Here is a 27,578-nt window from a genome sequence, read left to right as displayed (position 1 = left end):
CAGGCTCACTCCAGTACTTCTCCAAGGCGGCCCTTGGTTTTATTCCAGCTTGCTACGTAATGTGTTCATGCGTATTAAAATCCCAGCCCTTAAACTTCCTGTAACTCGGAGTTGTCACTTGAATTTGGAGGAAAATCAGCATACTCAATATGAGGCAGGCTGTATCGAGAAAGCTCGAGCACTGCCCATGAAGATCGGTGACTTGGTAGAGCTCATGTGTATGTTGCCCTGTGTCGTAATAGGAGACGTGATGCAGGGGGGGCGCCTGCCGAAGATGGAGAGGTTCGCCTCCTTGTAAGCTCAGTGTGAGTCAGCAGTGAACGTGGCTTCTTCAAAACCACGTCACTGTTGAACGGGCTCATAAGCTCTGCCGTAAATTCACGGTGTGGGAAATTTGGGAAGGTCATGTGTCCTCTCTGGGACTCGGTTTTCTGATCTGTAGACCCTGGAGGTAGGGAAGGGGAGTTTGAAAAAGGTCCTGCCCCGAACTCTAAGGGGAGAGTGCCCGACCCAAGGCCCACCTTCCTGCTTCATGCTGGGCACAGTGACAGTGATCAAGGCCCAGAGACCACTACTCACAGAGCCCATGGTCTTGGGGGGAAGACCCACGTTCCTTATGTGGTGACGACCCCCTGTGTGGCCACGACCAGGAAGGAGACCCCAGTGCACTGAGGGCCTGTGATCACGAAGGCATAAAGATGATGGCCACAAGGAACCGTGGCTTGAGTTGGACACGTGGAGGAACGCCGGCATACTGCCGTGGACCGTGCCCCTGTTCTCGCGGTGCAGCCTGGGAGTAGGGAAAGTGGAGCAGCAAATACTGAAACAGCCACTAACGTGAGGACAGTTTTATCAGCCATGTCTGCACCCATGAATAACACCCTCTGTGGAGTTACCTTTGAGAAGGAGGGGCGACGGGGACCCTATACATTCGCAGTGTGGCAGAAACGACCGGAGGCCACCAAGTCTGCACCGCAGTCTGAGCTTGCTGCTCATCAGCAGCATGATCTTAGGTGAGTCCTATTCCCTTTCTGGGCCTCGCTTCCCTCAGCTAGAAAATGGGGGCAGGAACGCTAGAAAGGTGAGTGGAGGTGGCCCGAGACGGTGGAGCCCAGCCATGGCCGCACGTAAGAATGACAGGGAAGCTGCAAGAAAATGATGCCCAGGCCCTCCGGCCCAGAGCCATTGCGTCCCAGCCCCAGAGCAGTTTCCGGGCGGGGCCCAGGGCTCAGGGTTGAACGCCTCCAGCTCCACAACACGACTGCCGAGGATGCACAACAAGACGTGTGAAGCTTGACCACAGAGAAAGGAGAGCCCACTGCGTCGCCCCGTGTTTCTTCATTCTTCTAGCTCGCATGTCATTCTGCTACTACTACCAGAAAACCCCCCTGAAAATTACATTGAGGCATTTTTATTTAGAGGCTTTGAATGGTGTGATGGTTCAACAACACACGTGGAGCCGTTTCAGTGTTTCCACCAGCCTTGCTGGACCCGTCTCATGAGCAAAATAGGAAAAATGAGGCGTTCCCTGCAAGGTTGTTCCGAGGAGTCATTCCGATAAGGCACACGTCACACTGCCTGGAACATAGATGCTTTATAACACTCTGTGATGACTGTAAGCGTTAGTATAGGGAAAGGGCTGATACTCTTATTTATAACGAGCTTTTCTTTCCTTTTAGACTTGTAAAGTAGCCCCAAATGGAATGTGGGCAAAGAGTATTAAAAGAACATGTACAGGTAAAGAAGTACAAAGCTTTTAAACATGTTCTGTATCCCCATTAATTAGGGAAATCGAACCTGAAAGAGTGATTGGCAAGGACAGCAGGAAGAATGCCTGTGCCCTGCTAGTGACAGGAAAATTGCAGCCCCCAAATAGGCCGCTTTCCAGTACCTGCATTTCTATGTTGTATTCTTTGGTCCAGCAATACTACTTCTATGAGCAGAAATACAAGTGGAAAACCTATATGTGAAAGGATTTCACAGTATTTGCAATAGAGAAAAATTGGAAATAACTTGAATGTCCATTAATAAGGGAGAGGTTAAATTGTGGTGTAACCATATGAAAGAATGTTGTTCACCCATCTGCGGACATAGACAGACATCTCTTCTGCAGCTTTACATGCACCGACATGGACATGTGTTTTTTGCTCATTGAAAAAAGCTACAGACAGTGTTCACGCACTCTGGTTGGCTTTCCAGCTTCTGGCTTCGCCTCAGATCAGCCTGGCAGTGTTGAAGGTCGTGGGTACGTTGTCAGTGGGGGCTGCTCCCTGTCAGTCTAGGACGGTGGGCTCTCTGGGAAGGCCACGAAGGTTTGGTTTGCATGAAGCCTTCGGGGACTTTTAGGACAAAGAGGGAAGAACTCAGATGTAAGAAATCAGCCACGTGGAAGCAAGACAGGGAGGTGAGGAGGGCAGACACCCCTGAGAAGGGGAGGGGTTCATCCCAGGTAGGTGGGAATAGGAGGTGGGAGCAAAGCAGAACATACACTCCCAGCTGGGGTCACCGTTTCGGCCTTTACCAAAAATGAACATGACAGGGCTTTGGGTGGAATATACTAATTGCCTGTCCTCAACAGAGAGAGAGGCTCTCAGACTGCCGATCCTTCCCTTTGAACACTGTTCGCTTCCGTACTGGTCTTTCACTGGGGGAGGGGTGAGGAAGGGGAGAAGGAGGGGGGCGAAAACAGGTCCCTGGGGGTAGCCCTGAAAGGCACAGGTGGTCCCAGGCCAGGAAGCCTGCAACCAGAACGCTAAGTAGAAGCCGCACCCTGACTGGCTGAGGCTGGTATGGCCTGGGGATGAAAGGGCGCCCTCTTGTTTCTACCTTCAAAGCTGAAGTGATGCCCAGTGAGCAAAAGGCAGAAATCTTAGAAGTAAGAAGACCTGGAAATAGGGAGAGAGTCAGATGTCTCCTCTCCTCTTCCTGCTGCATAAGCCAATGTTGGATTTAAAGGCTTCTATTTAAAAGCCCGTCTTTTCATCCCTGATGGAAACCATGGCAGGTGTCTCAGGAGGATGTGGAGAGGGTTTTCAGCCTGGATGTGTCCCATATTTTAAAATATCACTGGATGCTGCATTAGTCCAGGGTAGCCTATTCCTTTGGCTTCCAGGGGATCAGTAAAATCTTCCCCATGATTTGAGGCACTGCCTTAGAGTTGTCCATTGTATTTTTCAAATACGTTTATTAAAAACATGTTAATATTGTAACGCACATGATAAGAAAGTGTAAACTCAGAAAAAAACGACAGTTCTTCACGTTGAATATACTTACCCTTTTAATATATTGACTTTTTTTTTTTTTTAACACCTCATTGCAGGCGGGTGAAAACTCAGTGGCTCAGCTCTGGTGCACACATCAGCATTTAAAGGCCACTGAATTAGTGTTTGTTTCAGTCCCAGATGATATGATTAGATTGTGTGGTTGGTAGAAAATTAAATTCTTTAGCCAAACCAGATGCTAAGCTTCTGCCCAGAATCAATATGCTATTAGAAGTCCCGGAAACTAATAAACATACCATAACTATTAATTTATGGATAGGTTGTTGGCAAATAACCTCAGAGAAGGAATCCAGGCTTGAAACAGCTTTGGGAACACCAGATGGAGTATGCAAGTCTAATCAGAGTCCTGAAAAGGGGTCTGCGCAGTGTGTTTTAAAAATCCACTGTGATCTAGGAGTTAAGTCTGAGATATGCTGAGAGAAGCATAGAAAAGTAAAACCTAATTGAAGCTGATACCTGAAATTATAACTCATGCAAAGAAAAGCAGGTGTTCTTTTACAATGAAGTATGTTGGTGACAAGTGGGGACAAGGTACCTAGAATCTGGTCACCTGGCAGCTTCACCTGAGCACAAGAGGCCAACAGGAACCTGGCCTCAGCAAGCAGATGTCCCCCATTTTGAGTGACAAGGCTGAACCCCTGTGCCTGTCAGGGCACCTCTCAGGATGACAGGCCACCCCAGTGCCCAGGAGGCCTGTTTATCCCCAGCAGGCTCAAGCCAGGCAACCCCTAAAGCTCTTCCTATTTTGTGTTGGGCAGTTTACAGCTGAAGAAACGAGCCCAGAGTCGCCCAGTGGTTTGACCTTGGGCAAAAGACCGGAACTCGCCTTTCCCCACTCCAGCTCCATCCCACAGCAGAGGGAAGCCGGCACCACTCAAAGGTGGGCTGTGCGTGCCTTGCCTGCTGCCAGAGAGGCCTCAGGCCGACCACGAAGAGGAAGGAAACCCAGTCGTGTGTAAAACCAACCAACAAGTCCGGGCACAAATATTCAAGGGACGGTATTTTGGCCCATTGAATCTGGGTGAAAAGATCGTAACATTTAAAGCTTAACTGCATTACTATGTAGATTGGTCTGTGTAATCATGTCCTAAGTCACTCTACATTCATTCAATACAATGTTATTGGATGCTGCTGTGTGTCCCTTGGAATAAATGAGTGTCCATTAGAATAAAGTTACATTTTGTTTACTGCACTTCCAATTAAAAAAACAAAAACAGTAACACCCTATTTGAAGTCTTCGGTACATTTGACTGGATTATTCTAATAACTGTCTACTCAGCCGCACGATCTCAAATGGTATTTTTCAAGCCCACTTGGATTATGTCCTCCTGCTTTAAGAGGCTCCCCATGACCATCGCCCTGAATATGCATCCCTCAGCCTGGCCTTCACAGTGGTCCATGACGTGCTGTCAGCTTCCTTTCAGCAGGGTTTTCCTGTCTGTGCCTTCTGGAGCCCCCGACCTTCCTGGACAGGACTCACACAGTGGTGGGTTTGGGGAAAGCAAAGTTGGATGTTTGTGTGAGAAGAAGCAAGGGGCCTGGTTGGCATAAGATCAGCGAGGAGGTACGCAGCCGGGCTCTTAGCTTCGTGGATTGCTGGTTGGTCAATGCCCCAAACTCCACAGCACCCTGTAGTGGGAAGGCCACCTTCCACGGTGCCCATCACCCACCAGGCTATTGGCGAAATTACAAAGCATGGTCTGCCTTTCATGTCCTCCGCACACTTCCTGTCTATTTTCTAGTGCTTTGTACCCCCTTCCCACGTCAAAGACTCTCACCACCTGGTATCACTTCTCCTGCAAACTTTATCGTATTTATGTTCAAATAAGGGTGTCACATCTCTCAGTCATGGGTATCTATCTGGTGGCTTAGATTTTTCATAGACCTTGCTTTTCTTACAGTTTCAAGTTAGAAACTTTTTAGGAAAGAATTAGTTTTGACTGGAAGTTGGACCGCACCATCTATTGCCCAAGCCACTGCTTCTTAAATTTTTAATTTTCACGTGCGTAGAAATCACGTAGGAATCTTGCCAAATGCAGACTTGGTTCTACACTTCTGCAATTTGCTCCGAGGTTCTCTATCCCCAGTGAACTCCCAGATGTTGATGCAGCTAGACTGGGGACCACACTGTAAGGATCAAGGCTTGAAAAGCAGTCAGGAAGACGTTCAAGTTCCTGAGCCCCAACACACCCACCCTGGAGGGCCCAGCATTTTCCCGGGACCAGAGGCAGCTGGCCAGTGTGGCTCTTAAAGTACGTAGTCGTTTGCCTCTGAAGAGCTAATGGACGTAAACAAGATGACTTTATGTCTTCTCTGTGCACGTCTTTGCAAACTTCATTCATTTTACAGAGCAACCCCCTTGGAGGTTCTGGTCTGGCTGTTGGAGATGTTGCTTCTCATCAGTAGAAGGCAACTTGGCAAGTTCTTGAGGAGAAGGGGGAAACCGTTGCCTCTTGGGGTTTCCTGGAGGAGCTTCCAGCAAGTGGAGGAAGTGCCTGTTGACATTTCCTCCCTCCCACATACATTTTCTTCCTTTCATACATACAGATAGGCCAGACCATTTGAGCACAAGTTCTTGGGTATGTGGCAGCCACCCCTCACTTCTATACTTGTGTTTCTATGGAAAAGGAAGATGATAAAATTTAGCTAAACTGAGCTATGGTTGCAAGTTCTAACCTACCTAATTCCTTAATTAAGCTATCAATTAAATCTGTGTCTATGCCACCTGCTATGCCTGGGCCTCGTGCCATGTGGTGGATGCCAACTCCGACAGACCCATCCCTACAGAACCCAGAACTCCTGACATGTTCGTTCCCGGTAAATCTTTAGTCGTTGCTCTCCTGCCTTCCCCCATTGCTTTTTCCTGAAGTGGTTTTGGAAGCTCACCTTGAGGTAGGTTGCCCAACCCATTTGTCACGCATATGGGATTGCAGAATGTTGGACTTTGCCAGCAGGTTTCAGCTGGGCCTTTTGAAGGCTATAGCTTCTGCAACCTTTCTGTTGACCCCTTGGCAGGGAGCCAATCACCTTTCTCGCTGCTGTAGAGGCCCTGAACTTCACCCCAGGGAAAGGGATGGAGAATACAACTCAGGAGGAAAAAAAAGGAGTCAAAGACACAGAGAAAATGAGGGTCCTCTGAAGGTAAGATCCATTGCAAACTTCTGTTACCTTGATAGATGTTAAATAGGCATTTGCTGAGAGAATAAGCGGGTGAAAATAAAAGCAAGAATGAAAAGGCTGTTGTGCATGAAGCACAGTGGTTTTCCTGTTTTCCCACCAGTTACGTGTATGGCTCTTGTCCTAAACAGCAGGGGGCCTCTGAGACATGTGCGGATGTCTCCTCCTGAGAAGGGAACAATCATAGCTCGGTTCATGGGGTCTTGGCAGGTCCCTCAGCTGTAGGGTCTCCTTCAGGTCATAGAGCTTCTGGATCTGGTTCCTATCGGAGCCTGGACTAAAACCCATAAGCTGTGACCCCCAACTCAACAAGCTTTCTGATTTATCGGTCTGTTGACACACACAAGAAATGTTTACTCCACCGTGAGTAGTAGCAGTCCTTAACTCCGAGACCTTCCACTGATCTGCCAAAGGGCCTCCCTAAGCACTGGCATCCCAGTAGGAAGACCTGACCTCTACCTCTGTTCTTCACCTTGAGTGAACGTCTTTACCTAAAGAGGTTAACTCTGCCCCATATGCAAATGAGCATGATGCCTAAGACCAGCAGGAGTGGGAGCCACACACTAATGGTGACTCCACTGTACCTGCACCAAGTGAAAGATGAAGAGAAAGGTACCCAAGGGGCCACCAACTTTCCCTTCCCTTCTGAAGAATTACAAAAGGTCTTTCTATTTTAGTTTAGAAACCGCGCGAGGATCCACATGATCAGCTTGGATTTTTTTCTGGATCACTTGAGAAATGGTATGCTGTATTCCCTCCCCACACCTCCTCCATTGAACATTAATTGAGCATTTGCCATGTGTTAGGCAGTGTTTCTAGGTGCTGGGAACGCAGCAGTGTACCACAGACCACACACCCTCTGGGAGCTTACATTCCATCCCAGGAGGGAAACAAGGCAAAGTCAGTACATAGTATGGTGGAGAGTGAGGAAGGCTACGGTGAAAATGAAAGCATGGGGGAGGGATAGAGAGCGTTGGGAGGGGTTACAATAGTAATCAGGATGGTTGGCAAAGACCTCCGGGAGAAGTTGACTGAAAGAAGCTGAGGAAGCAAGCTATTGAGATATTCTTTAAGAGTCTCAGACAGAAGCAACAGTGAGTTTGTATGTTCTGAAGAAGGAGCGGGCACGACATGTTTGAGGAACCAAAGGAAGGCCAGTAAAGCTAAATCCAACAATGTTGGAGGGGGTGAGAGGTAGATGGGCTAGAGAAGTCCAGAACAGGGGCCAGATAATTAGATCCTGAGGTTGTTAGGACTTGGTTTTAATCTGAGAATGATCAGAAACCAGTGGATTTTGAGGGGAAAAAAAGTTGATGTGACTTCTGTTGAAACACACTTCTCCCTGCAGCTGGTCAAAAAGCCAGTCAGGCGGGTGCTGAGGGGGGTGAGGGGGTGGCAGCACATCTTGGCCATGAACTAAGGGGAGATGATGAGAGCTTGGATGAGGTAAGAGCATGCAGTGGTGAGAAGTGGTCAGTTGTGAATCTATTTTGGAGATAGAACCAAAATGCATTGCCATTTGGCTGCGTGTGGAATTTGAAAGAAGGAAAGGGGACAGGATGAAACCCGGTGTTTGGGGTTTTTTTGCCTAAGTTGAAGGACAGTGTGCCATTAAGCCGGATGGGGAAGATGTGGGAGGTGCTGAGGGAGTGTGAAGAGCTCAGTACTGGGCATGTTAAACTCGAGATAATATGTAATGAGAGTAAGAGAAGCCTACGTTTATTGAACTCTTCCTGTGTGTCAGGCACTGGGCGAAGCATCTCACACACATGGTCTGGTTTAATCCTTACGACAGCACTATTATCATCTCTATTTTAGAGAGAAGAAAATTGGTAACCGTGCCCATTCACAGCCTTACAAGACCTCGTGCAACCACCACAACAACAAAGTAGATCTTTTCTGTTTATATTTGCTGTCTCAACTGCACGACGTCCTGGTTGGTATCGGCTCATCACCCTGTTAATGAAGATAAGAGTTTTCTCTCCTTGCTTGTACTGAACAGTGAGAGATTATCAGCTTTGTTCTGCTCCTGGAGGCTCGTGGATGCTCCAGAAACACTGGAGTGAGTGAGCAAGGAAGCATGTGGACCCTGTAGGCACCAGCCAGCCACGCCCAGACCGCCCAGTGCTCCTCGCTTGTGCGGGATGGGGTACATCAGTCCAGCAGGTATATGGCAGGCGCATGAGAGAGCGAAGCTTGACGGGTCAGGGGAACATAGTGTTAAAGTTAGCAACCAAGTGACCATAATTACAGGTGTCTCAAGTAGAGAGGCTTCATAATTACAGGTGTCTCAAGTAGAAAATCGGAGTGAGCACTGAGGAGGGGAGCAGCATGAAGAGAGTGTGCGCAGTGGGGAGGAGCAGTTCAAGGCTAAGTCTGTGAGACCAGGTGTGCTCAGATGTTCCTTTGTCCCTGGGCTCCTCCATCTGGGGGAGTCTTCAACAGGCCAACAGTGTGTGGTGCGAAAAGAGAAGTAGAAAGGGCACCGGTTGTGCCCCAGTCGAGGAGTGTGTTAGTTATCTATGGCCGAGTAGCAAATCACCCCAAACTTCATGGCTTAAAACAACCATGAACGTGTATTATCTCACACAGTTTAGGAACCGCTGAGGGCATCTCAGAGGATTCTTCACTCCCACGTGTGGCACAGGGGAGCTCTGTCTCCTCAGGCATTTCTCTATGTGGTCTCCACTCACGGTCTGTCCAGCATGGTGTCTTCCAGTTAGTGGGACTGCCCATGTGGCAGCTCAGGTGTCCCCAGAGACAGGGACAGCCAGGAGGAAGCTGTACCCCTTTTCTGAGCTGTCTCTCCTGCTTCAGTCTGTCAGGAGCGAGTGCCCCCACCTGGCCCTCATTCACAGGGAGGGGAGTCGACATCCACCTTTTGCTGGGAGGCATAGCTAAGAATCTTCTAGCATGTTTCATAACCATGCAGGAGCCTGTGACATCGTCTGGGGCCTTCCCAATCACGCCAGCGTCATCGAGAAGTCTCTTGCTGTCTGCAGTGGCTGGCCGTTCATGTGTGGAGGGGTGATGTGACACGCGGACAGGTGGCTCAATGTTCTGAGACTAAATACTACGCCTGTGTGGTTACCAGGAAACCTCCCGTGCCTAGAAAGACTTTTCTGTGACTCGGGATGGCTTATCTGAGAGTAGATGGTAAAGTGGTGATGCCACAGGGGTACAAGACAGTGTTAGGGGAGCAGGAAACTGAAGAGATTGAGCAGGAGACCAAAAAGGGGCCTTGACTTTGGTGTGCCTTTGATTTGTAATGCCACAGCGGAGAAGTCCTGTCTTTGAAAGACGGCGGTCTGGGTACTAGAATGCTGGCCACCATTTGTCTCTGTGACTGCTAAAACCGATAGCAGTCGAGTCCCGGCACCACCAGACTCTCATGCTACCGACCCCGGTGTGAGTGGCACTTGGGGTTCCGTGTGCGGAAACTGGACTGTAGATAACTGATTTGTTAGAGGGGGGCTGGGAGGCTTAGCGCATTCCAGTGTGTTTCCAAGCGGTGTTCGAAAGCCTCCTGTAAGGACACTGATTGCACCATGCGATGTTTGCCTGTTGCCAGCTAATTAGGAAAACCCATCCTGGGCCTAGCTTGAGTGAGCCCAGGGAAGGATAAACAGTGTCGCTGTAGCTGGTGCGTTGCAGGTCCCCAGCGTAACTCGCAGTCCCTTTACACTTGATCGAGCTTATTCTGTGCACAGACTTTCGCTAAAGGCCGCCCCATCCCAATGTGTCAGGCAATTTCCAGAGTGCAGTAGCAGTAACAGCCAGGCTTCTTATCTGCCTCCGCTGAACAGTTAAGAGGAACCTGAGTTTCACCAAGAGCAATTCGTTGGACAGTTTGGCATCGTTTGCAAATGGGTCCAGACCTCACCCCTGTGGAGTCCCCTTGGGCTGAGATAAAGACTTGCTGACCCCTGGGATCTTCCACTTTGGAGTCCGGCATTCCTGACCCACTTGCCCGAGGCTGGGCCGTTGCTGAGGCCGGACCCCCAGGCAAGTATTTCTTAGCGTGTGATTGGTAGGATGTTGTTAGGCAAATATTGCGTGTGTTACGCAAAAATGAGTTAATCGGTAAACAAATAAAAGGAGCGAGAAAGAGAAAGTAAGCAAATAAACTTGGAAAACTGGGCTCAATGCAAGTAGTTTTTGCTTTTGAAACAGGATAGGGGCACCTGGGTGGCTCAGTCAGTTAAGCATCCGACTCTTGATTTCAGCTCAGGTCACGATCTCAGTTTGTAGGTTTGAGTCTCGCATTGGGCTGCACTGACAGTGACCAGGTGGGCCTCTCTCTCTGCCCCTCCCCCTCCCCCACTCAAAATATGTCAATACACATTAAAAAAGAAACAGGATTTCTCAGAAGCTTTAATATGCCCCCATGCATTGTGACTGTCCAAAAGGAGATGTAGTATTTTCCACACCTTATTTGACCAGGGGAACTGTCTCCCTGAGATCACCTTGGGTGACACAATATTCCAGCGATGACTTTCGGATATGCTGTCCTGGACCAGAGCTGATGAAAGGATGGGCCCGGACTGCAGTAGGGGAAGTACAGAAATTGAGAGCAAGCTTTTAGAAACTTTTATAGCAAGTGCAGTGAGTAATTTTTATTGTCTGTTGAGCCTAATAACAATGTTGTGGGGTTTACTTTTTGCATTTCTTTGTTTTATTAATTTTATGTTCCTACTAGTTCATTTTTAGGGTATTTTACAGAAGATATCAGTCCTTACCCTCATAATCTGAGGGCATCCCTACCAACATCTAGGTCTTTCTAGCATCAGGTCAAGAGCACAAAGGTTAGCCCAGATGGGCTCTGGACTGCCTTCTGGCACCCTCTGCCACTGCAGGGTGGCCGTCCCTGCCTGGTATCATTTCCTCACACCCCTGCAATTTTGGAGTCTCAAGCCCAGGTGCCCAGAGTGGTCCATCCACCCCTTGGCCCAGAACAAGGAACCACAGGTTGTGCCTTGTCTGAAGAGAAGTTGAGGGGACAGAAGGAGACAGCCGTCACCCTGCGTGACCTGCCACATGCAGCCCCGCTCACGTGTGTGTCACCCTCCCACCCCGGGAATACTGCTGACAGCTCTTTGAAAACTTAAGAAAGTATGACAGGCTTTCAGGAACAGTGACTTCCCACCATGGAACGGGAGGCATGGGAGGATTTAAGCAGCTGGCTTTAAACAATGTTTGGCTTTTGTTCTCCCTAATCGTGCTGGTCATGTGGGTTTTTTCCACAGCTTTCTGAAGTGTTCTCCGATAGAGGACTCCGGTCTTTTAAAAACAGTAATTTTGGTAACAATGGTAATTACTTTAATTGGAGTTCTTTAAAGGTAGATCCTTCTCGCCCACCTCGTCTTAAGACGTGAGGCACGCTGTCATCCATTGCGTCACTCCAAGTCAACGCGGTATTATTTCCTCTTTAGACCTATTAAAGGGCATGGTGTGTGTGTGGGGGGGGGAGTCAAAGAAACTTCCAAAACTTGCTATTTTTTAGTCTAGAATAATTACAAGTAATTTCTCCTTGTTTCCGGGTAATGGTAGATAATCAGCTTTATGTGTAGAAAAATACACACATTGCATATGGCTGGGCTCCCCTAGTTAGGCCTTTCACAGAAGATTAGAACTCTTAACGCCCCATGGGGCTCCATTTGGTCACAAAAGCCCTCTCCTGCCCACTGGCATAATCTACTTGGCTGACATGTTTCCGGAGGCCTTGTGTGGTTATGCAGTGACATTAGTTAGCCCTACACAGGGACTTTTATCCCCAAATAGCCACATTCTTTAGAATAGTTGCGTGGGCTGCTTGATATGCCCTCAGGAAGCAGGCCAAATATCATACCCTTCCCGTTCTATAGGAAGCGGGTGAAGGGCAGAGGCGTCGTCCTGAAGGAACCCTATGGCTATGGTGACACTAGCAATGTCCAGCTTCCCTCAGGCCTCTTCTGGATGACTTCCCCTGCGTAACGCCTTTCCTGTGACCTACCGGACAGGAATGGGCCGACCCTGTGGCTCTCAGACTTCTGGTTCATGTTGCATTGTGACCTCCTGGTTGGTGTTGGGTGCAACTGCTTTGAAATGTCTCCATCACACACACCTGGAGCAGAGGAAGCCCGGGAAGCTTTGAACTCTGCCTCTGCAACTCCTTCTGGATCGTGGGGAGCAAAGCAAGTGATTTGCCTTCTGTGGTTTTCATTTGTTTTCATGTCCTTACTTTGCCCCTTATCCATATTTTAGGCAGATAATAAATATAAATGTTTCCTCCATAATCTCCTTCCCTTTATCTCCCTTCCTTCCTTTTTTCTTTCTTCCTTCCTTCCTTTCTTTCTTTCTTTCTTTCTTCTTTCTTTCTTTCTCTTTTTCATTTTTTCATTCTTTCTTCCTTTCTTTTTTCCATCTTCTTTCTTTCTTTCTTTCTTTCTTTCTTTCTTTCTTTCTTTCTTTCTTTCTTTCTTTCTTTCCCTTCCTTCTTTCTATCATCTATCTATCTATCTATCTATCATCTTTCTATGCATCGTATACCTATATCAATACGTACCTATTATAGAGGAAGAAGGATTCTCCTCTACCCTCTTTGGGTCTACAGCTGGGTCTGAGATTTAATTTAAGCTTAATTAAATATTTGCATGTATGGGACACCTGGATGGCTTAGTTGGTTGAATGTCCAACTTTGGCTCAGGTCATGATCTTGCATTTCAGGAGTTTGAGCCCTGCATCAGGCTCTCTCTGTCAGAGCAAAGCCTACTTCAGATCCTCTGTCCCTGTCTCTCTCTGCCCCTCCCCTGCTCGTAAGCGTGCTCTCTCAAAAATAAACATTAAAAAATATATATTTGCATGTATGTGGGAACCTTCTCAAGGTAATGAAGACCTAAAGATGTGACCAGAACAGGAAGCGTTCATACCTTTTAGACCAAGAGACAATACATTTTTATTTATCGAAAAGACAAAGGGGTTTGGGCTAGGAGTGGTAAATTGTGAAGAAGTGTCTAGGAAGATACGGGTCTGTTTAACAATATTTGAGCGTATAGATCTCTCGGCACCCATTTCCCTGTCTCTGGTGATAAGAATGTTTCTTTCCTCTTGGAACCGGGAGGGCACTTTCATGTGGACGTTTATCTCTTGCTTTTGGGAAGAAAAAGGAGGGTGCAAGTGTCTTTCTTACACCTGCTGTTTCTTCAGTTCTTTTAACTCAAAATAATCAATGTGCCAAAGTGGCCTCCTTTGCAGTGATCACCTCTGAATTCCTTCACCATCAAGCCTCCACCTGTAGCTCTGTCTGCCTATATCCCCACCCATCCCCCATCCATCCCCCATCCATCCATCCATCCACCCACCTAGCCACCCATCTTCTCCACCTGTAGCTCTGTCTGCCTGCCTGTCTATCCATCCATCCATCCTCTCTACCTGTAGCACTGTTTACCTGTCTATCCATCATCTATCCTTTATCTCATTCATCATGTCTCACTCTCACAGCCTGTGACCACATTTCAACCACACTTCATCTTTCTATGAATTCCTCAGCTGCTTGTTAATCTTGTGAATTGTTAGCCTTGGGTCCCCTCCGTGCCCAGGGTCTCAGTCTCCTGAGATCTCTCAGAAGTCTGATTCAGCAGTTGTGGTATAGCATTCATGTTTGTCATTGGGCCAGGCCACGGTCTCTCTCCCTCAGGCTGCTGTCCTTACCAGCACACTAGGTTTGGCACTTGGCACTGAATTACAGGCACAGGACAGGCTTTTCCCTTAAATGCCTACCCATGACAGAAACCAGCCTGTGCTGATGAGCTAGAGAGAAAGAGGGGAAGGAGGTACAACATGGATAAGGGATAAGCCTCCTGGATGTGGCTACACATCCTCCTGGATGTCTCTAGGTGGGTCTGTCCTGGGGTCCTTTACAGGGCTCTCCTACATGACTTCCAAGTGGTCTTCATGGGGAGGAGGGACCACCTCCCTCCCCTAGGAAAGCTTTGGGCATATTTTTAATTCAAGGGCCAGCCCAGCTGCTCAGAGGCCCAGAAAGAATGGCCATCTCTCCCATCAGAGGCTGGCCTCCCTGATCCTTGTTTCCTGTCTCAGGACCAGACTTTTCCCAGGATGACTGACAACAGAAATGGTCCCTAAGTTTGAGGCATACCCCTTTGGCCTCAGGACTGTTCCCTTGCCTTCTGGTCATTGACAAAACTGGTCCATCCGAACATGCTTGTCCAACACGATCCCTCACTGGGCCTTAAAATGAAGCTTAGGGCCACAGCATCCCCAAAGGCTACAAGCCCCACCTAGGTTCCCTGCTCTGGACTTTCTTCCTTCCCTTGTGGGGGAATTCTCCAACTTTGTCTGGCCTTCTGCTGAAACATCACCCCATAGGCTGCAGGTACAGTCACTGCAACCCAATTTCTCAGCCCCTTACTGACCAATCAAATTTTTTTTTTCAGGTACAATTCTGATTGTGCCATTTACTCTACACAGAACGTGGAGCTTCTTCACCTCAACCATGCACATTGAGGACAACACACTCAACACGAAGCATGGTGAGTATTTGCTTTATATTTAGTCACCAAAGCTTCATGTTCTGGTTTTGTTGCGGGGTTGTAGAACTCAATGGTCAAGAAAGAATTTTTGAGACAGTGTTTGGTGCAACTTAGTAGGTTTATTTAAGTAGCACAGGGACGGGACCCATGGGCAGAAAGGGTGGTACTGCTGCTGTGTGAAGCTGGTGGTTATATGCTTAGTGTTTAAGTGAGTCGGTGGGATGGGGAGGCATATGATCATTAAATCATAAATATCTTCTTCAAGTTTCTATTCATAAAACTGATTTTGCAAGATTTCTCTGCTTATCATTCAGCTTGACATTAACTATTGGTGAGATTTACAGACAGTCATGAGACTCTTTAAGAAGGTAGCAAGCAGGGGCACCTGGGTGGCTCAGTTGGTTGGGCGTCCAACTTTGGCTCAGGTCATGATCTCACGGTTCATGAGTTCGAGCCCCACGTCGGGCTCTGTGCTGACAGCTCAGAACCTGAAGCCTGCTTTGGATTCTGTGTCTCCCTTTCTCTGTCTCTCCCCTGCTCACATTCTGCCTCTCTCTTTCAAAAATAAACAAAAAAAAAAAGAAGGTAGCAAGCAGTACATATTTGATCCTTATTGAAATTATGCAGGCTATAGGTCAGCCTTCTGGGCTAAAGGTGAACATTTCCCTGCTTCTATCCCCCATCAGTTTAAGGGGGAATTCATTTAAGGAATTCATTTAATGGTTCCTTTCAAAACAAGGAATCTCTCTGCCCCAATGGGGAATTCACATTTCTTCTTTTTATTGGGTAATTACTGCTTGCATGTTTAACATAATTTTCAAAAGTAACAAACAAAACCCAAAGAATCTCACTTAGGGTACTCTGTGGGCATCCTGCCTTTCCTTTCCTTTCTACCTGTTCTTCTGCCTGCCTTTGATCAGCTAACAAGTCATCTCCCCGCCAGAGCCGCTTGGAGACAAGCCTCTGTGTGTAGCACCATGTGGCTTACCCGCAGACGCCCTGACCCCATGCCCTTCTCCGACAGTGTGGGCCCTCTTTACCAGTTCATTCCTGCCCCCTTCCTCAGTTCCTGGCTCACAGATGCTTGTTAAGAAAAAGTATTGAAAACTCAGAAATGAGACCAAAAAGTGACATTTCAGTGTCCAAGTGAGCATCATTTGATAGGTCTGCCCAAGGATTATTTAATTATGTGAGGCAGTGGTTTCCCACCCTGGGTCCCCCAGGGGACATTGCGATGTCTACAGACATGTTGGATTGTTGTGACTGGCAGGGAGCATGGGGGTGTTACTGACAAGTAGCGGAGAGAGACCTGGATGCTGGTAACTGTCCCACCATGTCCAGTCCAGCCTCTCCCAACAAAGAACTACTCCGCTCCCTGTTTTCTGTTGATTAAAGGTCTCAGAAGTTCTATATGGACTTTAGATTTTTGACTGACACAAATGAAAATAATTTACTTGGTGGAAAAGATAACCCAGTTTCGTATTATTTTGTGTTTAAATTTTTTTTAATGTTTATTTATTTTTGACAGAGAGACAGAGCATGAGCGGGGGAGGGGCAGAGAGAGAGGGAGACAGAGAATCTGAAGCAGGCTCCAGCCCCCGAGCTGTCAGCACAGAGCCCAACATGGGGCTCGAACTCACAGACCTCAAGATAATGACCTGAGCCGAAGTGGGACGCTCAATCGACTGAGCCACCCAGGTGCCCCACTGTATTATTTTGTGTTAACCTAGCACTCAGATTCTAGAGGCTCTTCATTAAATTGCCCGTAAGTATCAAGTTCCTCAAATGCTCTTGGAACTATAGTACTGTCTTCATCATTAGTTAATGAATTGAATGAACTGTTTGATGTGTTTATTTCAATCCTGTAATAGTTGTCTGTTGCTGGGTAGCAAACTACCCACCTCAGCGGCTTAAACCAGTAATAAGCGTTTATTATTCTACATGGTGCCTGTGGGTCAGGGATTAAAGAGCATTTTAGAAGAATCCCGGGGCTTGGGTTCTCTCACAAGGTTGTATTTAAAAAGTCAGGCGGGCTGCGACCGTCTGAAGGAGGCCACAGGATCTGCTCCACGGGATGGCTCACGTGCAGGCGAGTCCGTGCTCACTGTCAGCACAGCCCTCGGTTCCTCACCAGTGGGGACTTTGCAGAGGCCTGCTCGAGTGTCCTCGTGGTGTGACCGCTGGCTTCCCCCAGAGAATAAGGGGAAAGCCACGAGGTCAGAGGTGCATTGGAAGTTGTGCACTTGAGTTCTGAGGTTTGCTGTTGGTTCCGCGGGTCACTCCGATTCCCTAAGGAAGGACAACACAAGCCTGAGAATGTCACAGGGTGGGATCATTAAGGGTCATCTTGGAGGCTGGGTGCCACAATCCCCCTCTGTGCCACAGCGATTCATGGCCTGTCCACGTTGCAAAATGCGCCCAGGCTCTCCCAAGGCCCCCGGAGGCTCATCCTGGTCGAGCATCAGTTTATCCAAACGAGGTCCACACTGATGAGCCTCCTTGAGCCCTCAAATCCAGGTCTTTTCGATCTGAAATTTGTGAACCAGAGACACAAGCTATCTGTCCCCTCCCACACTCAACAACAGACAATGACGGGACAAGCATAGGGTAATGCTGTGGCCCCTCCCGTTCAGCAGGGGTGGAAGGTGGGGATGTGCCGAAGTCACTGGTTCGGACGGAGCACTTCTGAAACAGGCGGTGCCGGTGGATGGTTCCTGCGGATAATCTTCCCCGGCTCTTGTGGCCTCTGTTTCTACCTCTGAGTCATCCTTCCTTGTCCTGGGGGCCTCCTTTTCTCGGCCCGCTTTCCACCTGTGCAAGGCTCAGGGTCCAAAGGCATCTTTTCAATGTGTGTTCTCTGTCCCTTTCAGCCCAAGCTGGCCATGTTTCTTCCACTGCACTTTTCTGTAAGACTTTGTGGGTATCCTGCAAATCTTTGTGGGGCTCATTCCATCAGAAAAAAAAAAAAAAGCAGCTCAACTGTAATATCAGCCCTGCAGAAGACAGAGTTGGCTAAGCCACCCTGTCTGTGGTATTTGCTATTTGTTACGGCTCAAACAGAGACCCAATCACACTCCTGGATTCATCTTTAGACCAGATTTTTCTGGCAGAGCCCTGCACTTGTCTTTGGCCTGGAAGAGCTCTTTCTTCATTTTTTAAAAAATGTTTATTTATTTTTGAGAGAGAGAGAGAGAACGTGAGCGTGGGAGGGGTAGAGAGAGAGGGAGACACAGAATCCGAAGCAGGCTCCGGGCTCTGAGCTGTCAGCACAGAGCCTGATGCGGGGCTCAAACTCACGGACTGTGAGATCATGACCTGAGCCAAAGTTGGACGCTCAACCGGCTGAGCCACCCAGGCGCCTCGCCCTTTCTTCATTTTAACACCATTTGGCATCCGGAGAGGTGGAGAATCTCCCAAACCAGGACACCTGGCTCCCTTTTGTTTAACAGCCCTCCCTTTAGCTCACTCCTCCCTCTCGCCTCTTCCCAGAGCAGCAAGAAGTCAGAGAGTTCAGACTGTCTCCTTGGCCAGATGACCCCTTGTGTGAGGTTCACTTTCTACTTTCCCCATTGCTTCAGGCAACAGTGCTGGTGGACTCCTGCCGTTACTGCATAGCTGTTTCCAATGCGGTTTTTCTCTCTCCCGTAAGCCCTTAGCCAAGACCCCTCAACGTCCTGTTCCACTATCAGGTTCCAAACCACAGCGAACTCTCCTCGAGTGTCCCCAAACCTCTCTGGAACTTCCACACCAAGGGATGAGGGGTCCTTCTTGGAAAACCTGCTCCTACTCTCTCCCTGAACATCCCCTCCCTTCCCTCCCAATACTCTTCTTTTCATTTTTCTCCTCTCTTCTCCTCCCTCCTTCCCTCTCTGTCTGTCTGTCTTTCTCCTTCCTTCATAGGGTGGGGGGTGTGATTCGCTTATCAGATACACATTAGCCTTCTTGTCTTACCCAGAGATGACAGCCCTGAAACTTTTGGCCGAACACTGAAGCCAAGGCAGGTCCGTGTGTAATGTTGGGGGGGGGGGTCCCTGACGAGGGGGGTGGAGGAGCATTCTCGCCTATGAATGCGTCGCACTGTCATTTAGAGCCCCATCATGCTGCGTACCATTCCAGGTGCAATTCCATTTCGTTGCTTTAGAGCCGCGTGGAGCAGGTTTGCTGATGAGAATACAGAAAGGTCATGTAATTATCTCAGGGTCACACAGCTTGTGGCAGAGCCAAGATTTGAAAACAAGTCTTTCGCAGAAGCCCGGGACGTTTCTAGCACATCAAGCAGCAGGCTGCCTAAGGGGCCTCTCAGTGTCTGACCAGGGGGTGAGTGGGTTTCTCTCAGCCGGCTCTGCCACATGCCCAGGCTTTGTGGTGGAAACCCCAGGGCGGCTTCAGTTAGACACCGGTAAATGAACACTGCGGTCCTCTGCAGGTGCTCACGATGGAGAAGGTCAGCTCAATGCTAGTGACTTATTAGACCCATCAGGTTGACCAGATGTACACTCGGGGCAGAGGCGGGGGCATACGGGGATCAATTCAGGTGTCCCTTCTGTGTTGCCATCAGAGTATCAGTCCAGGCATTTGCAAGCAACCTGTGACACCCAAAATACAGTGGCTGCTGCCGCCCCAGCCACCATCCCTCCAGTCTATGCTGTGGCCCCTGGGAGTCCCACTGAGGGATCCGGTGCCACCCCATCATGGCCCCTTGCTGGAAACAGCTTCTCCCCCTTCCTCCTCCCCCCCATTGGCAGGAGGGAGCAGCACCCACTGTCTGGCCCTGTCACTGACGGCAGCCCCGGCCTGAGAATTTTTTCATTGGCACCCTCTGCTCCTGCCACCATGGGTGGAGACGTGGCAGTCGATTATCTATCTAACATTTATCTATTACTGAGAGAGAGACAGAGTCTGAGCTGGGAAGGGGCACACATGGGCTTTGGAGTCGACTAGACCGTGGTTCGCTCTGTGACTTTGGGCAGGTGACTTAACCTCTCGGAGCCTCCACATCCTCATCCGCCAAATGGGACGCCAGCCTCTTGGGAGTATCGTGAGGGTTAAATATCAAAGCATGTGGTGTCGTGTTGGACAAACCGGAGGGGTTCAAAAATATGTTTCCTCACATAGGAATAAGGAGAGAGGTTTTTATTTGGGAAAAAGTGGGGTTTACGAGCGTGAAAAAAAAATTAGCTTGCCTCAGCGTAATGTAGAAAATGATACCGCAGGACCATGAACTTCCATGCCTTCCCCCTGAGGAACAGGAGAGTCCCTCCTGCCCAGCATCATGTGGTGCCCAGATCGTGTCGCTCGCTTGGTCCATGTGGCGGACAGAACGCTTGTGTCCTCCACCAAATTCCTGTCCGAGGTGATGGAAATAGAAGGTGGGGCCTTGAGAGGTGAGTGGTTCGTGAGCGGGGAGCCCTCAGGATGGGATGACTGCCCTCACAGAGACACTGGGGAGAGCCTCCCTCGCCCCTGTCGTGTGAGGCATGAAGGCAGCCGTCTGTGAACCAGGAAGCGGGCCCTGACCAGACAGAGAATCCGCCTGCGACTTGATCTTGGGCTTGGAGCCTGCAGAACCGTGAGGAGTGAAAGCTTGTTGTTTAAGCCCCCAGACTGTGGTATTCTGTTAGTGCAGCCCAAACGGACTAGACGGCCCTCGTGGACTCATTTTGAACTCAGGCAAAAATCAGAGATTTCCTAACTTGATATTCCCGTGATTCAGAAGCAGTCACAGCCTTTATGATTTTTGAGGAGGGGAGGACGGTTACATTTAACTCGTCGTCTCTGAGCCTCGGTTTCTTTACCCACAAGGCAGAGGATCAGACCTGTCTTCTGGCCTCTCTGAGGATGAGGGTCCATCACTTGTGGTATAGGCATGTGGTACACGCCCAGGGAAGCTACAGTGACTCTCATAGGTTTACTTATTTTAAAAAAAAATTTAATGTTTATCTATTACTGAGAGAGAGACAGAGTATGAGCAGGGGAGGGGCAGAAAGAGAGGCAGACACAGAGCCCAGAGTGGGGCTGGAACTCACGAACTGTGAGATGATGACCTGAGCCAAAGTTGGATGCTTCACCGACTGACCCACCCAGGAGCCTCTCATAGGTTCGTGTCTCCTTCTGCCTCATCTTTCTCATGTCCTTCCGCCACCCAGCGCTGCTGAAACTGAGGCAGAGACTCCTGCGTCCTAAACTCTGCCTCCTTCCAGCGGCTTTCATGGAACCTCTATCCGTCCGGCCACCCCGGGTCTTGTTTGCCTGTACTGTTTCAGTGCATAGGATAAATGTGTATTTGGGCACTTGATTGGAAAGGTGTGCTTGCGGGTGAAGATAAGGCCCCCTCCCCCACTGCCACCACAGACGCATGAGCACACACACACACACACACACACACACACACAGAAACCCCAAACTTCAACTCTAATTCTATCGCAAATCATCCCTGAAGCTTAACCAAGCTTGTAGCCTTGACATGCAGCCCTGGGAAAGCAGCTAAGTGTCTGTGGTCTGGGTTTCAAGTGTCCTGTCGAGATCCAGCAGGAGGAATGAGTCATGTTAATTCCGTCCGACTTCAAGGGCCTCGTTGCAATTCTTTACAGTCCCCCGCTCACAAGTCCTCAGGGAAAAGGTTTTTTTTTAAATTGAGGACAAAACCTCAGCGCAAGCAGGCTGCAGGGTCTTTGTAGCTGATTCTCAATAGAGAAATCCAGCATTCGATGTCAGACTTGCCCCATGGAGAGCACGCCACACGAACGCCACTGAGACCAGAGCCCAGACGAGTGGTTCTCTCTGCCTGAAGCACCTTGTCTGGTGGCTGAATGTGAACTGGCTAACTCAGGGCGTTGTGTGCCTCCATCCCCAGCCGCGGGTCCCTGTCTTCTCCCTCCTTGGAGGACAGCGTCTGGGGGCCCGTGAGTCGCTCAGTGAGGTCGCTATTTGGTGACCCACAGATGGCGTTGGTTTTATGCTGCATCCGATCTTCCATGCACAGCTGGATGGGAAGGGCAGACCAGAGGTTGCTCAGGGCTTGGGGGAGCCGGTGCTGGGTGGGTGGCTACCCCCCGGTTCAAGTGCATGCTGTCAGGTGGAGCGGTCCCTGTGTCTCTCCTCTCAGAGTCTGTCCATCTACATCCTTCCAGACTCGGCTGTGTCTCAACGGCAGCTTTGGGTTTTATTTATTCATGTCTGTGTTCTCACAGCCCTGTGCCATTGCCAAGGTCTTTATGGCCTCTTAAAGTTTCGGAGCCCCTGCTTTTATGGGCACTGTTTGTTGAAGAGAAGTGCCATTTGGGGAAATGACCAGTTTGCCTTCTGACTGGCTGATGGATGAAAGATTAGATTTTCCTCTTTTGTGTTCGGCTCTAACAACCTGGACATATGCTTTCCGTGCCACCAACTCTCCGAAATAGTCTTTACTTCGTGCATTTGTGCGCACTTTCCACGGGATCTACTCTGTGCCAAATTCATCGCTTAGGCATGTGCTATATCCATGCGATTTATCACGTTGGATCCTGTGGATCAGAATCCCGCAGAGAGGTTCGGAAGCACTGATGCAATTAGGATGCAAATATATACACTTTCCAAGTAGGACTCAAACCGTCTGTAGCCTGGCCTCCTCAAAGCACAGTTAGACTCAATACGGGGTCTGTTGTCTGTTCATGGCGGGTGTACTGGGATCGCCGTGGTGAGGAATCCGGGTGGCTGTCGCGAGCATTCTTAGCTCCAGGGAGCTCGGGAATGTGTGGCCCTGTCTTGGCCCCTTCCTGCCCGGCATGTTTCAAAGGACCTTGAGTCATAAGGAGCGGGAGCAAATTGGGAAGCAGGTACCACTTCTGTAGCAGCGGAGTAAGTATCGTCTCCCGGCGCAGCTCAGAGTCGCGAAGCTGGGCCGGATTCTGCAGGAGGCCACAGCCAAAATCTTGAGATGTAGAGTGTCGTCACCTTCTACCAAGGGCCTCAGGCAGGAGACCAAAGCAAAGCACACCCAGTACCCCATTACATCAGCAAGAGGGAGAAAAGGGCACGGTGGCTGGGCTGGGCCATCACCCTGTCCCGCCAGAGACTGAAAAGAAGGGCACCTGGGTCTGAATGAACAGTGACCTGCAGAGGCAGCCCAGCTCCGGGCGGGGGGGGTGGGGAGGGGCAAGAATGCATGTCCCTTCTCCCTGGGAGGGGATAGAGGGAGGCGACCCTGCCTCCTTCTTGTTACTCTGCATCCCCGAGTCCTTGCAGAATCAGTGAAGTGAGAAGGCCAGCTCTTGTCCCCGGAAAGAGATCAGAATGGACGTTAATTAAAGCCAAGAACACATACATTAGGCCTCTAACCCGCAGGCCCTGCTTGGTGTGTAACCGGCCTTTCCGGAGAGAGACACCAAGGCCACCAGAGACCTCGCCAGACGCCATGCTAGAGACAGCAGAAACCCCTCCCATTTGTGTTTCATCGGAGAAACTAAGACCCAACAAATGCAGTCTGCCTGTACCACGGGGGCTGGACCCTGTGAGCGTCTGTCCTTGGCCGGCTTCGGGAATGCTACCCTTCCAGCAAGTTCCTTCGGAGCCTCTGGCTGCTTTTCCCTCCAGCCTGGTGTCTCTGAAGGAGCCAGGATCCCACCCACGTTCCCTCGTGTCCCTTCTCCCACTGCCACGACTGGTCCCACCCTTGCTTCTGCCCCTTCCAGATCCCCTCGGGTCCTCATTCAGCCGTTCCATCTTTCTACCAGTATTTCTTTATATTAAATCTTCCCATTCAAATGACCAGGGTGGTCTGTTTCTTCTGCCTGGACCTTGACTGATACTTATCCCTTCCTTTCCTGCAGAAAAATGAAAGTCCAAAATAAACCCTCCTTTGTTCCTAATGCTTTAAAGAAATGGCATCCTCAAGGAGAGTGTGGCCCCCAAACTTCTCCTCTCTTGCTTATTGGGTGTGTTTGGAGTAAGCTGATTATTTACGCCATAGAGGGTGGGGTTTGTGGAGATGGAATTGGACTTGGTCTTCCTGCTGGGGTCCTGAGCTTGGAGCGCTCGTGGCTGGGAATGAAGCTAAGGCACAATGCAGCCATCACAGACGAGGTGGCACAGGAATGTTCTATTTCAGTCCATCATTCAGCTGAGCCCCCTTCTTCAACTTCACAGTTGGCTACACGAGCCAGTAAATTCCCCCCTCCCTCCCTGCCTCCCTGCCTCCTCTCTCCCTCTTCCCTCCCTGACTCCCTCCCTCCTCCCTCCCTCTTCCCTCCCTCCTCCCTCCCCCCTGCCTCCTCTCTCCCTCTTCCCTCCCTGACTCCCTCCCTCTTCCCTCCCTCTTCCCTCCCTCTTCCCTCCCTCCTCCCTCCCTCCTCTCTCCCTCTTCCCTTCCTCCTCCCTCCCTCCATTCTGCCTCCCTCCCTCCTCTCTCCATCCTCCTCTCCCTCCCTCCTTCCCTCCTCTTCCCTCTTGATTCCCTCCCTCCTCCCTCCTAACTCCCTCTCTCCCTTCTGCCTCCCTTCTTCCCCCTCTTCCTTCCTCTCTCCCACCTTCCCTCTCTCCCTCCTCTCTCTCCTCCCTCCCTCCTCTCTCTTCCCTTCTCTCCCTCCCTCCCTGCCTCCCTCCTCCTTCCCTCCCTCTCTCCTCCCTCCCTCCTTCTCTCCCTCATCCCTCCTTCCCTCCTGACTCCCTCCCTTCTTCCCTCCAGAGGTAATTAAGGTTAAATTCAGTTATTAGAGTGGGCCTTAATCCTATATGACTGGTGTCTTTCTCTGATGTCTACTGGGACCATGTGATACTGAGGATTTTGCCAGAATAATCCACTTGGCCTTATTCAACTGTGTTCTACTTACACAGTGTACTTCTGGCCTGTGACACTGCCCAGCCGATGACCAGGGCCCTCCCATCCCTGTGATGTGGATAACTGATGGATAACTGGTCGGGGCTGCATTCCTGGCCCCTGGGAAGATGGCCCCCACCCAGGATGCAGATGTCCCTGCTTGGAATGAGCTGGTCCTTTAACATCTTCTTTGACGGAAAGTCTAATGACTTTCTTTGGATGTTAGTTCCGTCACCCACTTAACCCATCAGTGATAAAAATCCCTGGATCAAACTGGAAGAGTTCACAGTCTCATCTTCCTGGCTTGAGTTTTTATGAGTTAGTGCTCCACAGGAGAGGTAGCAGAGAGTGGAGGAGGGCACAGACTGTCCTGGAGAGAGCAGACCAAGAGAAGTATGCCAAGTGTGGTGTGTCTTACCTAGAACAGGTGAAGCTGCAGGTAACACAACTTAAATGGCTCGAACACGTGCAGGCTTATTGTTCTCACATAAGCAGAGGTTCAGACATGGACACTGGCTGCCCGGTTCTGCTAATCTGTGATGCTTACCCAGCATCTCTCTTTGCCTCATGGCTACAAGATAGATGCTACAGCCCCGACATCATGTCTGTTCAGGGCGGAGAAAAGGGAGGGAAAATGTAGAACCAGCCATGTCTCTCCCTTTAACGGGAGAAGTAAAAGTTTTCCCAGAAATGTTCTCAATCTACTTGCATTAAGGTCTCGTTGGCCAGATGTGGGTCATAGAACCACCCCTAGTTGCAAGCAAAACTGGCAAATCAGGAAACAGGATTGTCATGATTTATTATCTGGTGTTGGGCATGTGGCCACCGTGGATGAAGGCAAAGAAAGAATAAATGTCATGTAGGCAACTAACAGGTGGCTTTGTCTCAGCTTATTTTTGAGAGTCACATCTCCACGCAGAGTCTTTTAGATTGAGATCAGTTTACGATACCACCTTCACACCAGCTGTCTTGTGTAGACAAAGTCGTTTCTACAAGTGACATTATTAACATCCCGGCTGAGCGCCCTGGGGTTTGACCTTCTCTTGCCGGTTTAGAGGAAACTGCTGAATCCTCTATATTTACCAGCTGTCCTGCTCAAAATATTTGAGTATCTAGAAAGGAAATAAAGCAGATGGGGCTGAGGCTTCAGGAGGAAGTTGAAGGTATAAAGGAGGGAAGTCCTTCATTAACAAAGAAAATCTTTTCAATCCCAGAGGCGTTTGTTTGAGAGCCCACGGATGAGTGGGGTTGCCCACGGTAACCGAGAGGATCTTTCTTCCCCACCGGGTGACGGGTCAAAAAGAAGGTATGGGCCACCATGCTTCTATGTTGATTTCTTGTTTAATTACACACTGGGGAGGAATCGAGGGTGGGGATAAGAGCCCATGGCCGAGAGGTTGTCGCAGAGACAGGCTGTACGGAAGTTCTGTTTATTACCACTCAGGGAGGCAACGGGAGGGAGGCTTCTTTCCCTGGAGGCCACCGGACAGAGATCTAGTACAGGCCACAGTTGCTGATATTTCTAATTCCAAAAAAAGTCAGGAAGATTTTTTTTTAACATTTTTAAAGTTTTTCTTAAACATTTTTGTAAGTTTATTTATTTTGAGAGAGAGAGAGAGAGAGAAAGAGAGACTCCCAAGCAGACTCTGCACTGTCAGGACAGAGCCCAACGTGGGGCTCGGTCCCATGAACTGCGAGATCATGACCTGAGCCCAAGTCGAATGTTCGAGCCACCCAGGCACCCCAAAAGATTTTTAAACCCAAGACAAAGTTAGGGGGTGGTTTAGGAGAAGTAGAGTTTTTAATGAGTGGACACCACGTTGTTCTTATATAAAACCTATGGTAAGTTTAAAATAATATATGTGTGTATTTATTTATATTGAAAAAAAAAGAACTTTTCACAGGGTCATAGGTTTTCCAATCTCTCTGCTTTTCTGGATGGAGAAATACTTTTCCTCAGACCCTACAGACGATTGAGCGGCCAGTATCCACTCTGCAGGGTCCCCCAGTAGCTACTTTGTCCCCTAGGGACAATGCCAAATGTACCTCTTTTGTAGTGTCCAGAAAAGACACAGAAGCTGATTTGTTCCTAGGATTCTGATTTTTGTTTTCCTGATTTCATCCTCCCGACCTGACTAGACACGGATTCGGATTCGCAGCCACGTGATCATTTACCGGGGAGGGGGCAAGCGTCTCTCCCCCGTCGCTGAGGGAATGGCGCTCCAGGAGAAGACGGCGACCTGTAGTTCTTACCTCTCACCGGAGCTCTGAAAGGAGCTGAGGAGGATAAAGCACATCCCAAAAGCCGGGCTTGGGGGACTGGATCAAAGGAAAAGTCCCGGAGCTGCAGAGGGCAGTTTGTGACACAGCCGTGGGGTGAAGGAGGCGGGTGTCCTCCCGTGGGGGCAGGAGAGGGCCTTCCTCCCTCCCTGCAAGGACCAGGGGCAAAGTCACAATTAGGCATTTGTGAAGGAAAGAGAAGCCGGTCATGCCAGCAATTCAGCTCAAGGTGGTGGTGCTGTTACTTTAGGAAGCTGACTGGGTCTTTTTCTCCTCTATCCACTTTGCCTTATTTTGGTAGACCAAGAAGGCGGTATTTTCCTCCTGGCCAGTGTGAATCAGGTCACATTTGCTTCTTTGGATGGAATCACCTCAAAGTGATCAGAAGCAGTTTCCCCGCGGTCCCCGGTGCTGGTGGGGCTCACGGTGGCTGCTGGCTCCGTGCAGGCTCAGCCGGAGGGAGGTGGTTGTGTGACAACAGGCTTCCTGTTCCCTGCCTCTCGCCCCAGCCACAGT

This window comes from Prionailurus bengalensis, chromosome B4 (genome assembly GCF_016509475.1).
Source record: "Prionailurus bengalensis isolate Pbe53 chromosome B4, Fcat_Pben_1.1_paternal_pri, whole genome shotgun sequence".
NCBI lineage: Eukaryota > Metazoa > Chordata > Mammalia > Carnivora > Felidae > Prionailurus > Prionailurus bengalensis.
Note: the sequence above shows the minus strand (reverse complement) of the source record.